This window comes from Oryctolagus cuniculus, chromosome 14 (assembly GCF_051225735.1).
Source record: "Oryctolagus cuniculus isolate XC-2025 breed Fujian yellow rabbit chromosome 14, ASM5122573v1, whole genome shotgun sequence".
Lineage (NCBI taxonomy): Eukaryota > Metazoa > Chordata > Mammalia > Lagomorpha > Leporidae > Oryctolagus > Oryctolagus cuniculus.
Window position 1 is genome coordinate 46,024,331 of NC_142880.1, and position 11,470 is coordinate 46,035,800.

The following is an 11,470-nucleotide window of genomic DNA, read 5'->3' on the forward strand; positions in this document are numbered from 1 at the left end:
AAACAATGGGGCAAGTTCTAGTTACAGTGATGAGGCAGAAACAATGCTGTAGTGTGCCCCAAACCTGGACAACACTCCTTGTGATAGGTACAGCAGTCAGCTGGTAACAAGGGGCCTGAATGTGGCCAGCTACCCAAGATGGCAAGAGGGATACTTGTTCTTTCCGTGCCTGGTAGCTATAGACCCTGTTTGTGGTCCTCTGGGCTCTCCACCTTGCACCTGCCACCTAGGTACCATCTCCAAAACAGATGAGGTGGACAAAGCCAGGTCTCTCACCGACCCATGAACAAGAAATAAACCATCCCTTTGTAGAGCCCTCGGCATATGGGGGTGTTTGTGACAATAGTTGGCCCATCTTGACTAACAGAATACAGCAGAAACACGCCCACGGAGAAGAAGCTGCTCAAACTCCACAGCGCGGACTTGCTCAAGGGAAAGAAAACCCAGGATTCTCACTGCCCTGAGCGTTCATTGTACTTAAGACGTACTTGCCTCTAGCTGCCACTCTGCACCCCCAATTGTGTGCCCTTATTCTCAGCAGAGTCTGCCAGAGAACCATGGAGCACCAACTCTAGTCCCCTACTCATGGACACGATGAGAGAAACTCTCAAGAACCAGGAAAAACTCGCCAAACTGCAGGCGCAAGTGCGCACTGGTGGGCAAGGAACTAGTCACAGAAAGAAGGTGGTTCACAGTGACAGCAGACATGAAAATCTTCAGCTCTCCTTAAAGGAATTAGAGGCAAACGGTATCTATGGTGTTGAAGAGGTGAACGGGTTTACAAACCAAGGAAAGTGATCCACAGTAACAACCCTGAAATTCAGACTTCTCTGGCAGCAAACACTTTCACCATTAGAGGCTGTGCTGAGACAAGCAGCCAGCAGAAATGCTCCCCAGCATCTGAAACCAGCGCGGTGCACACAGCCTGACTGGCTGAGGAGGCTGGCCGACGCTCTGCCCAAGCACCAGTGGAGAGGACCATGATGATGAAGTTCCAGATCTCATGGAGAATTCTGATGAGGCTTCTGAGAATCATGCAAACTGAATGGAGTCAGTTTTTGAAGAAGAAGTTGAAGAAGTTAGTGGGAGCTGCTATTTTATATTATGACCGCTTTTTAAAATCGCTTTGTTTATGATTTGAAGAAATTTAGATCTCTAATATTTTTAAGATCCTTTCAGTTTTTGCTTATACCCCATTCATTTTTTTTTTTTTTTTTTTTTTTTTTTTTTTTTTTTGACAGGCAGAGTGGACAGTGAGAGAGAGAGACAGAGAGAAAGGTCTTCCTTTGCCGTTGGTTCACCCTCCAATGGCCGCCGCTGCAGCCGGCGCACCGCGCTGATCCGATGGCAGGAGCCAGGATCCAGGTGCTTTTCCTGGTCTCCCATGGGGTGCAGGGCACAAGCACCTGGGCCATCCTCCACTGCACTCCCTGGCCATAGCAGAGAGCTGGCCTGGAAGAGGGGCAACCGGGACAGAATCCGGCGCCCTGACCGGGACTAGAACCCGGTGTGCCGGCGCCGCAAGGTGGAGGATTAGCCTATTGAGCCACGGCGCCGGCCGCCCATTCATTCTTTACAGCTAATTAAGCTGAAAAGCCTGGGAATAAAGTTTGAAACAAAGGTTAATAAACCTCTTCGCTAAGTTAAAAAAAAAAAAAAGGACTTGGGGCTGGCACTGTGGCATTGAAGGTTAAGCCTCCCTCTGCCGTGCCAGCATCCCTTATGGGCACTGGTTCAAGTCCTGGCTGCTCTGCTTCCAATCCAGCTCCCTGCTAATGTGCCTAGGAAAGCAGCAGAAGATGGCCCAAGTCCCTGGGACCCTGCACCCACATGGGAGACCTGGAAGAAGCTCCTGGTTCCTGGTTTCAGCCTGGCTGAACCCCAACCATTTCAGCCATTTGTAGAGTGAACCAGTGGGTGGAAGATCGATCTCTCTTTCTCCTTCCCCCCAAAGCCTTTCAAATAAACATATCTTTTTTTTTTTTTTTAAAGTACTTGAAGAAGATAACAGCATGGGAAGAATACCTATGGCTGGAGATTGAGTCACAGATATCAATGTCTGCTGATTTTCTCATTGTATCTTACCTTCTTCAAGCATCTTTTTTTTTTCTTCAAAGATTTATTTATTTATTTATTTATTTATTTGAAAGGCAGAGTTACAGAGAGGCAGTGGCATAAAGAGAAGGACAGACAGTATGTGTGGGGGTGTCTTCCACCCGCTGGTTCACTCCCCAAATGGCTGCAATAGCCAGAGCTGAGCCAAACCAAAGTAAGGAGCCAGGAACTTCTTCCAGGTCTCCTACACAGGTGCAGGGGCCCACGGACTTGGGCCATCTTCTTTTTTCCCAGGCCGTAGCAGAGAGCTGGATCAGAAGTAGAGCAGTCAGGATTCAAACTGGCACCCATATGGGATGCCGGCACTGTGGGTGGCGGCTTTACCCTCTATGCCACAGTGCCAGCCCCTCCTTCAAACATCTTAAGGGCATCTCTTTCGTGAACCACGAAACAAAAACAAAACTCAGATGTGTACAGCACTCTACAAGAGTGGTTCTCAAACTTGGCAGCATATCCAAATCACCCAGTATGTTCGTCATCCACACCTGGCGGGGGCAGAACTCAGTCATCAGCATTCTTTACAGTTTTCTGGACAATTCTACCGTGAAGCCAGGTTGAAGAACTAGTGATCTGGAAAGCAGTCCCACATAATTCAGACAGAACTGTGCTAGGATATAAGTGGTGACTACTCTTATATAGGATATGGAAATGTTCCATAAACAAGGCAAAAAAATGAAAATAAGTAAATTGCTCATAGAATAAACCAGAAGGTTCTGGACATTAACATGAAGGTAGCAGGACTCTCTGTAGCTGGGACACTTTGATCCAGACCCCTCACCACCTGCTCCCCTGCCTGAGCTCTCCTTGGCTCATGGCAGCTATCGTCCTCTGCTGTGGTCTCAATGGGGCTATACACACACACACACACACACACACACACACACGGGCTTTAGGGAAATCTTGGTATTAAAGCACAAATCACCTTTGTAACTATAACAATGAGAACAAAACAAAAAAGAGAAAGAAGGAAAAAGAAAACACAAATGCTGATGTGGGATCTCACAGGCCAGGTTAAAACACTTGAGAATTTTTAGTAGTCACAATGCAAATTCAGAAGGCAGTTTTTAGGCAGGAGTGTCCTGACCAAGGCGAAGGTTTTAAAGAATCACTCTGATGCCCAGGTGGAGGACAGAAAGGAGGGAAGTGAGAGGGAAAGCAGGGCCACAGATGCTAGGGCAGAAGTCACATGAGAGGGATGGGGGGCAGCAGGAAGACAGGGGAGAACCCCAAGGAAGACTGACACACAGGGAGGCTGCGGGCCTGGCTGGGGGTGTTGGTGGAGGGGGTGTGGGAGCGGATGAGAGACACAGTAAGCACCAGGAACAGGGAACAATTCCTGAGACCCAGGAGCCTGCTAGGTGATGACCCGAATGTTGGTAATATAACTTAGCACATTTGTCAAAACTCCTCAAATTGCACACTTTGCTGTACTTTACTTCAGTTTGGAGACAAAACAAACAAACAAACAAATGACCCAAGAAACAAAAATCTAACTTCTAGATCAAAGAATCACTTCCAGGATCTCAGGCAGGATGGAGAGGCCACTGGCTGAGAACAGGAAACACAAGGGTAGGAACACGTTTCTGAGACACAGTGACGAGTTTAGTGCACGTCGCCATGAGGCATCCATGAGGCACCTCAGTGATGACACCTCAGGGGCACTTGGACGTAAATCTGCAACTCCGAGGAGGTGGCAGGGGCGTGTGGAAGTTTACAGGGGTCATGTGCGCTCAGAGAAGACGATGCAGGCTGGGTTAGAAGAGGAGGGTGTGAAAAATGACAGAGGAGCTGAGATGTGGCCAGAGAACTTGGGAGAGAGCCAGAACACGGAGTCCTGCGGACAGGAGCGGGCCAGCTCGCTGAGGCACATGGGCTGGTTAAGGAGGGCACAGAAACAAATTAAGAAATCTTCTCCTGAGATGTAACATTCTAGAAATTTAAGGCCACCAACCCAGTACAGGAGAAGAAGGCAAGGAATCAGCAGCCATGAGGTCAAAGATGGAACAAAGTCATTAGGAAAGCAGGGAGGAAATATCCAGAGCTTGCCTGCACACAGCGCCCGTCACCCACTGACAGGCTGATCACCTAGTTTTCCACGGGCAGCGAAGGTGCCAGCAAACTACCGTTTTTATAAATAAAGGTTTATTGGAGCACAGTCTGGCCCGCCTCTGCTTACCCCTTTGCACTCATTATGAAGCGGAGAGCTCAGCAGCTGCTACATAGGTGGTCTCACCCAGGAAGGATAAAATACAAACTCTTTGACCCCATATGGAGGTTGAGGAAGGCTGACCACAGTGACTCCATTTTGCAATAGGAAATGGAGCAGCTCTGGCTGAGCCCAGTGACATGAATGAAGGGCTTATCCACCAAACACATAGAACCAGAGCTCAGTTCCAAGATGACACAAGAACTCATTTAAGGAGAGGGAGACAACTCTTGCCAAAATGGCCTAGAAGACAAGGAACTTCGGCTCTGCTCCCCAGACAACGCTGCCCTCCTGGTGTTGCAGGGATTTCCACTTTTAACAATTCCCAGCTGCCGCAAAGTGACTCTGCAAGCAAGTCAGTCTGAAGAAACGGCAACCTCAGTGAACTTGATGTCCGCCTGCCTGGTGACCGGAGCCTTCCACTCCAGGGACTCCACTCCACTATTCCTTTCTCTCTTCCTTGGAGGGAGTAATGCCCACTACTCGCTAACCTTGCAGGTTTGCTATGGCTGACTTGTTTGTCTGTGTTTGACAGACAGATCTGACATTGTGGAAAGACAAACGTGTTGGGGCCAGTGTTGTGGCATAGTGGATAAAGTCTCCGCCTGCATTGTTGGCATCCCAAATAGGTGCCAGTTCAAGACCCAGCTGTTCTACTTCTGATCTAGCTCCCTGCTAAAGAGCCTAGGAAAGTAGTGGAAGATGGCCTCGGTGCTTTGGCCCCTGCACACACGTGGAAGACCTAGAAGAAGCTCTTGGCTCCTGGCTTTGAATCTGCCCAGCTCTGGCCATAGCAACCATTTTGGGGGTGAACCAGTGGATGCAAGATCTCTCTCTTCTCCTCATTCTCTAACTCTGCTTTTATAATAAAATAAATTAATTGGGGCTGGCGCTGTGGCACAACAGGTTAATGCCCTGGCCTGAAGCTCCAGCATCCCATATGGGCGCCAGTTTGAGACCCAGCTGCTCCACTTCCAGTCCAGCTCTCGGCTATGGCCTGGGAAAGCAGTAGACCCGGAAGAAACTCCTGGCTCCTGGCTTTGGATTAGCGCAGCTCTGGCCACTGCGGCCAATTGAGGAGTGAACTAGCGGATGGAAGACCTCTGTCTCTCTCTCTGCCTCTCTTTTCTCTGTGTAACTCTGACTTTCAAATAAATAAATCTTTTAAAAAAATCTTAAAATGCACACATGGTTGTGTTCAACACCAACCCTTCCCACAGCACTTTCTACTGGTGCCCAGCTGTGGGGAGCAGCCCGGACTGGACTGAGTTACTGGAATTAAGACTTATTCTATGCATCTGCTCTCCCACAATATGGCGCTGGGAGAGAAGTAAACAGCTTCTGCACAGCTGCCTCCAGTTCAACCAATAAACTGTAGGACTTGCTCCTGATTGGAGGAGAGCAGCGTACTCGGCGTGTGGGCAGCCGAGTTGGGATTGGCAGAGGAGGACTATAAAAGAGGAGAGAGACGGCATGCACCAGGAACATCTAAGGGGAACATCTAAGGGGAACACCTGTGCAGCCCCCGAGAGAGCCGGCCGGCGGTGTGCCGCTCCCCTGCGGAAGTGGGGAATGTGGCCAGGGGGAACTGCCCTTCCACGGAGGTGGAAGGGATAGTAGCCAACCCGGGAAGAACCAGCAGCAAACCCGGGGAGGGCCGAGCAGACGAAAGAACAGCGCAGGGTCCTGTGTTGTTCCTCCACGAAGAGGGGGAGCGACATAATGGTGCCGTGACTCGGATGTGAAGCCTAGGCAGGGTTTAGTGTCGTTCCTCCACGAAGAGGGGGAGCGACACCCAGCAACCCAACATTCCCCTCCCTGTGAATCAAATGCCCCTGAGTCACACGACTGTCTGAAAATACAAATCGGATCACGTCCACACTTGCTAGCACAATTAGGAAAACTTTTCTACGATCTAAAGGATTAAGTCCAAAGGCCTTAAAAAGCCAAACAAAGCCCTTAAGGCATGAACTAGTACTAGGAGGCGGGACCCTATTCTGGAAATAACAGACTTTGCAGTCAAAGGGACTGAAGTTCAAATCTTGTGTTTATTGAGAAAAGCGCAAGTCTCTTTCGCAAGTCATTCCCTCCACAGTGCCTAGCCTCAGTTTCCCAGCAGAAAATGCTATCAGGACACCTCTGACCTCATACAAATTAAGTCTTCTCAGTGGACGGCAGTTCCCTCTCTCTGCCTTCCCAACCCCAGCTCCTTTATCTGCTGTGTGACGTGAATACGAGCCCTGTCCCAAGTCTTATTCTGAGCGGTGCCTTTCCAATCCAAGACACAAGTTTTGTGCAGCATTCTAACACCATCATCTCTAAAACTATTTCCAGAAATAGAAAAACACGACACAGTTCAGCAGCATTTCAGGATACAAAAGACATGCGAGAAGAAAAACCAGAACAAGCAAAGCTAGTGGAGACCCTGAACCAACAGGTCGTCTGCATCACTCGGCACTTGCTGGGCAGCTGCTGAATACCGCAATGAGCTGGATTACAGAGCTACGAATTCAAATCAGCCACGGGTCTGCCTACCCTGTGTTAGAGCACTTCTAAAGGTCTGGGAAAACAGGCATGTTTATTTTGGTGCAAGAAATCTGTGAAATCTATGCAGTTTTTTTTTTTTTTTTAAAGATTTATTTATTTGAAAGTAAGAGCTACACAGAGAGAAGGAGAGGCAGAGAGAGAGAGAGAGAGAAAGAGATAAAGGTCTTCCATTCGCTGCTTCACTCCCTAATTGGCCGCAAAGGCTAGAGTGCGCCGATCCAAACGGAGGCCAGGAGCTTCCTCCGGGTCTCCCACAAGGGTACAGAGGCCCAAGGACTTGGGCCATCCTCCACTGCTTTCCCAGGCCATAGCAGAGAGCTATATTAGAAATGGAGCAGCCGGGACCAGAACCAGTGCCCACATGGGACGTCAGCACTGCAGGCAGCGGCCTTACCCGTTATGCCACAGCAGCGGCCCCGCACAGTTTTTTTTTTTTTTTTTTTAATTTTTAAAAATTTTTTGACAGGCAGAGTTAGACAGACAGAGAGACAGAGAGAGGTCTTCCTTTGCCAATGGTTCACCCCTCAAATGGCCACTACGGCCAGCGCCCTGTGCCGATCTGAAACCAGGAGCCAGGTGCTTCCTCTTGGTCTCCCATGCGGGTGCAGGGCCCAAGCACTTGGGCCATCCTCCATTGCCTTCCCAAGCCACAGCAGAGAGCTGGACTGGAAGAGGAGCAACTGGGACAGAATCCGGCATCTGAACCGGGACTAGAACCTAGGGTGCTTGATGCCGCAGGCGGAGGATTAGCCTAGTGAGCTGCGGTGCCGGCCCCCACACAGTTTTTTAATATGCATATTTCATGAACTTTTTAAAGATGCCTCATTGCCTTAAAAGATACTGAGAAGATTATAAAAAAAAACTAAACCCTGCCTGCCCTTCACACAAAGTAGAAGAAACTGGGGGCTGACGCTGTGGCGCAGCAGGTTAATGCTCTGGCCTGAAGCACTGGCATCCCATATGGGTGCTGGTTTGAGACCCAGCTGCTCCTCTTTCAATCCAGCTCTCTGTAAAGGCCTGGGAAAGCAGCAGTAGACGATATCCCAGACTTGGGCCACTGCACCCACATGGGAGACCCGGAGGAGGCTCCTGGCTCCTGGCTTCTGATCAGCGCAGCTCCAGCCGTTGCAGCCAAATAATTGGGGAGTGAACCATCAGATGGAAGACTACTCTCTCTCTCTCTGCCTCTCCTCTCTGTGTAACTCTGACTTTCAAATAAATAAATAAATAAACAAATAAACAAATCTTTAAAAAAAAAAGTAGGAGAAACTAAAGCTAGTGGAGAGGTAAAGTGTACTAGATCAGTTGAGGTCAAATCACTTTGATGAAAAAATCAGTTAAGTAAGGTTTAAATTCATACATATTGTCATGTGATTCACAGTTGACATTTTGCTCAAGAAAGGATTTTCCGTGAGGTTATAAAGGAGGGGCTGGCGCTGTGGCACAGCGGGCAAAGCTGCCACCTGCAGTGACGGCATCCTATGTGGGCGCCGGTTCGAGTCCTGGCTGCTCCACTTCCAATCCAGCTCTCTGCTATGGCCTGGGAAAGCAGTAGAAGATGGCCCAAGTCCTTGGCCCCCTGCACTCACAAGGGAGATGAGAAAGAGCTTCGGATCAGTGCATCTCTGGCCGTTGCAGCCAACTGGGGAGTGAACCAGCAGATGGAAGAACATCTCTCTCTCTCTCTCTCTCTCTGCCTCAGCCTCTCTGTAGCTCTTTCAAGTAAAATAAATAAATTAAAAAAAATTATAAAGGAGCTGAAAAGTTCCAATAACCTAGTGACATCACAACATCACATCACAACACAACACACTGCTAGGTGTTGATGGTGATGCTAGTTGTTTAAAAGTACAGAGTTATGTACAGTACATGAAATAAACCACTATGTTACTGCTTTATGTATTAATTATCCTATACTGTTATTAATCTTTTAGCATGTATTCCTGCTACTTCTAAGAACAAGCCTGCTTTAAAAGACGTGTGCTGCATGGATAGCAGTGTTACAATCTCCTGTTGTCTGCTCTGAGGCCACATGGAGTGACCTCACAGGCACACTGTGATGTCTAAACAACGAAATCATCTGGCAATGCATTTCTCGGAATGGACCCTGTCACTGAGCAACTCACAACTGTGTTTATACTGTGACGTGTTTTTACTTATGTCAGCATACGCTGCCATTTAAATGTGCAAAAAAAGATGAAATAAAACTCAAGTTTAAGAGAAGCAATAACTTTGAAAATGAGATCCAAGAAAGAGGCTTGAATTAGAAGCCCAGGTACCTGGCATTACCACCAAGCAGCTGGAGAGCTTGGTCAGTGATGTGTGCTAAGGGAAATGGGAGAAAAACTCATCTAGGAAATCCTGGTGAGTTCCAAATACGCTTATTTTGTGATTTTTAAAGGCATTAGCATGACAATGTTTTGAAAGTAGTAAAACACATCACATCCACCAGGGGGCAGATTATACCCAAGGAAACCTGACGGGATCCTGTGCTCAGCAAATCCTACTTTTATACTCAAGTTTCTCCTAATTCCCATAGCCCCATTCCCCACTAAGCTGCTGGAGAGATCTATTAAAACCCAAACACATTTTAATGAGAAATCTATTCTTCAAGTCTATTTCCTGAGTATTAATTTAGATAAATACGGTTACTCTTCTCACATCAGCAGTACATAAAGGCTGCTTTCTCTTTGGGACTCACCCCACCCCCGGTCCCCCTTATTTTTAAATACCACAGTCTTTGGCATGAAAATGCCAACCCCTTTCCGTTTTATTACACACACATACACACACACACACTCACACACAATGGTCTCATTTGGTTTTTCACTTTCTTCTTAAGCTGCTCTGTGTAGCAAGTGATACATTAGTCATGCTCTCATTTTTCCATGGAAAGTAATAAACACAAGTAATTATCTGTGGCAAATATTTAGTATCTAAGTGTGGACAACAATTAGATATTAAAATAGATTTGGTCGTCTTTCTGTTAGTCTTACTAAATTATATAATGCATGGACTTAAATTCTAATTACTGAACTTTTATGAAGTCATCTAAAAGAGCCTACACAAAGCGTGTCTAGTCACAGTCATGTTATTTTAGTGGGCACATGACTCTCAAAAGCTCTGTTGGTACACTAAGCAACGCCTTCATTCTGACACCTGTGAGTGTTGGGATAATCCCAATTTGCTTAACTGAATACATCGACAGCCCCACTACCCAAGTTGTTTCCACTGCCAGTACCTTATGTTCACATATATGTAATTCCCACTTGTTTGAAAATGCAAACAATCCTTGGGGCCAGTGCTATGGCAAATGGGTTAAGCCACTGCCTGTGACTCCGGCATCCCATACTAGTGCCAGTTTGAGTCTTGGTTGCCTCAGTTTCAATCCAGTTCCCTACTGATGCACCTGGGAAAGCAGCAGAGGGCAGCCTGAGTGCTTGGCCCCTGCTTCCCATGTGGGAGACTCAGATGGAATTTATGTGTTCCTGGCTCTGGCCTGGCTAAGCACCTCCCATTGTGGCCATTTAGGGAGTGAACCAGTGGAAGATCTCTGTGTATCCGCCCTCCAACTTTACCTTCCAAATAAATAAGTAAATAAATAAATCAATATTTAAAAAAGAGTAATGATTTTATTAATAGTTAATAAGTATTTATTAATAAATTATTTATTTTAGTTATAAGTCAGAGTTACACAGAAGGAGAGGCAGAGACAGAGAGAGTGCTTCCATCTGCTGGTTCACTCCCCAAATGGCTGCAATAGCCAGGGTGGGGCCAGACTGAAACCAGAAGCCACGAGCTTTTTTCAGGTCTCTTACATGGGTGCAGGGGCCCAAGCAGTTGTACCTATCCTCTGCTGCTTTCCCAGGCACATTAGCAGGGAGCTGGACTGGAAGTGGAGCAGCTGGGACTCAAACCAGTGCCCATATGGGATGCTGGCATTGCAGACAGTGGCTTTACCAGCTATGCCACAGTGTTGGCCCCATTAAATAAATTTTCAAGCAATAAATAAAAGCGCAAAGAATCCAAGAAGGATACCAGGTAAACACTACCAGGAAGAAGCGCACGCCCCCAAAAGTGGTTTCCTGTGTGGCGCCTGGGGGCACCACTGTGGAACAGCCACATCAAGGCTGTCAGAGGTTTTTTTTTTTTTTTTTTTTTTGACAGGCAGAGTGGACAGTGAGAGAGAGAGACAGAGAGAAAGGTCTTCCTTTGCTGTTGGTTCACCCTCCAATGGCCGCGCGGCCAGCGTGCTGCGACTGGCACACCGCGCTGATCTGATGGCAGGAGCCAGGTGCCTCTCCTGGTCTCCCATGGGGTGCAGGGCCCAAGCACTTGGGCCATCCGCCACTGCACTCCCTGGCCACAGCAGAGAGCTGGCCTGGAAGAGGGGCAACCCAGACAGAATCCGGCGCCCTGACCGGGACTAGAACCTGTGTGCCGGCGCCTCAAGGTGGAGGATTAGCCTAGTAAGCCGCAGCGCCGGCCTGATAAAGGTTTTGACAGGAGGGCTTTATTCCAAAAAAAGTAAGTCTCAGCTAAAATAGGAATGCCAGCTCCTTCCTCCTCCATCGAACTAAACGTGCTCTTATACCATTCTCT

The 11,470-nt window shown here is 47.9% G+C and overlaps 1 pseudogene; it reads left to right on the plus strand.

Annotated features, from left to right (window-relative positions):
- The first annotated feature begins 518 nt into the window (after positions 1–518).
- On the plus strand, positions 519–1,144 carry LOC127492760 (transcription factor BTF3 pseudogene; annotated as a pseudogene).
- The last annotated feature ends 10,326 nt before the right edge of the window (positions 1,145–11,470 follow it).